We start from the raw sequence: 2,088 nt of genomic DNA on the forward strand, positions 1-2,088 counted from the left end.
ACAAAAAAGGACAAAAAAAAAAAAAAAAAGATTCCTTGGAAAACTTAATATAGGTTTCCTGTAGTTTGGGAAATACTGTGCACTATTTTATAAATTATGTCTAAGAATTCACAAAGTGAAAAAACTAAATGAAGTGGCCTGTGGATTATAGGCTGCAAACTCATTTATAGCAATACAAAGCTCTGCTATTTCAGCATAGCTGATGAGAGAATCACTTGCCATTAGTTCAGAAGACAGTTGCCTGGAGAGGAAAGAATTCAGCAAAAATAAGTGGTACTTAAACATTTACACACCAAGCAAGGAAACAGCTATCTGGAGACACCAATTGTTGAGGATTTTCAATGGCCTCTGAAATATTTTCCAGAAGTGAATTTGGGTTTTTTGTTGTTGTTGTTTGTTTTTTATTATACATACATGTGAGGATGCGGGGTACGACATTGATTTTCAGTAATTGTGTACTTTGTGTGGTGGTTAGATCAGTATAGTTAGCTTACTACTAATCACAGAACTAATAAGGTAAGACATATCCTGGTTTTCTAATCCTCCTTTCTTTTCTTGCTTTGACTTGAGGAGTCAGTAAAGATGATTAGCCTGGGAGTGAGGGAGAAATACAAAGCACGGAATAGGGAAGAAACCAACCCCAGTCTTTATGTCCATTAAAGCCTTCCAGAGTTAGTTCTAAACTAATTTTGAAAGAGAAATAATTTATTTTTAAATAAAGTGAAGAATTTTTACTATTTAATTGAACTGGATATTTAATGACAATTATAATTTTTTATGACTTAAAGTCACTAGAGTGCTGTCATCTGGCTGAAGAGATGTCATGAGACCTGTCTTGGATCTCATCCTTGTACTGGAGAATTAGATGTTTAGCTCATAGAGCAGGTCTGAACAAGTAGAAAGGGAAAAGGATGGTTTTTGTTTTTTTTTTTTCTGTTACTTTCTGAGTTCCACTTAACATGAAATTCTTCACATAAAAGACAGAAATGATCATTAAAGATTCAGTTGTTAATGTGATTATATCTTGTCATTCTAGGTAATTTTATAACTGAAAAATTGATCAATGCTAACTTTTTTAACAAATAAGTCAACATATCTTTAATGACCTACTACTAACAGTGGTCAATTCCATGGAACTAATGTATTTTTCTATATTTTTAAAAGTCTCTTAAAATATGCTCTAAGTATTCCAATAATACTTTAGACAATTGACTGTCATTCTGGTGTTTACTTTTTGCTATTAGAGGTTTTCTCAAATTTAACTTTGTTAATTTTAGCATATGTTGTGATTTACATAACGCTTTTTATCCATATGTGTTTATTCATCATATGTAAAATTTAATAAACTTACCTTAAGTTATTTGGTAGGTCATGGGGATCAATTATCTTTGAGTTTTTGTTACTTGATACATTTTTCTGTATTTGACATTATTATAAGCCAAAAAAATCTATTAGATTATGTTTCATGCTAAGTAATCAACTTGACATTTGAAAAGCATATGACTGGTAACATCAAAATTACTTAAATTGTGTCAAATTACAATGAATATTTTTATCTGAATAGAAGCTAGTTAGTTTTAATGCACTTTTCTTGTTTTACTATTGTTACATAAGTTTTTGAGTAGGCTTTTAATTTATAATAGCTTTATTAAGTGGCTAACTTTTGTAATAAAGAGCAAAATACTAACATTTTGAGGAAATTATTCTAATTCTGTTGGTTTTCAACCAGCAACTTAAATCAACCAACAAATATTTCAACTATTTATAACTATGGTTGGAACAAAGAACAAATCTGTAGGAAAAGAGGTAATATATAATTAATTAGACTGTAGAGTGTTTGAAATATATGTCAAAATAATTTTCCTGTAGTTTGGTGGAAAGCCAGTAAAATTTTGACAGAAAGAAATTGGCATAGTCAAAACCCAGTTGTATTCTGAGTAATCTCTTTTAGAGTGTGTATATATATATATATATATATATAAGGGGCCGGCCCGGTGGTGCACTGCGACAGTGTGCTGCTTGGGAGCGTGGTGGTGCTCCCGCCGAGGGTTCAGATCCCACATGCAGACCGGCCGCTCACTGGCTGAG

Source organism: Galeopterus variegatus, unplaced genomic scaffold, assembly GCF_000696425.1.
Source record: "Galeopterus variegatus unplaced genomic scaffold, G_variegatus-3.0.2 Scaffold6686, whole genome shotgun sequence".
Taxonomy (NCBI): domain Eukaryota; kingdom Metazoa; phylum Chordata; class Mammalia; order Dermoptera; family Cynocephalidae; genus Galeopterus; species Galeopterus variegatus.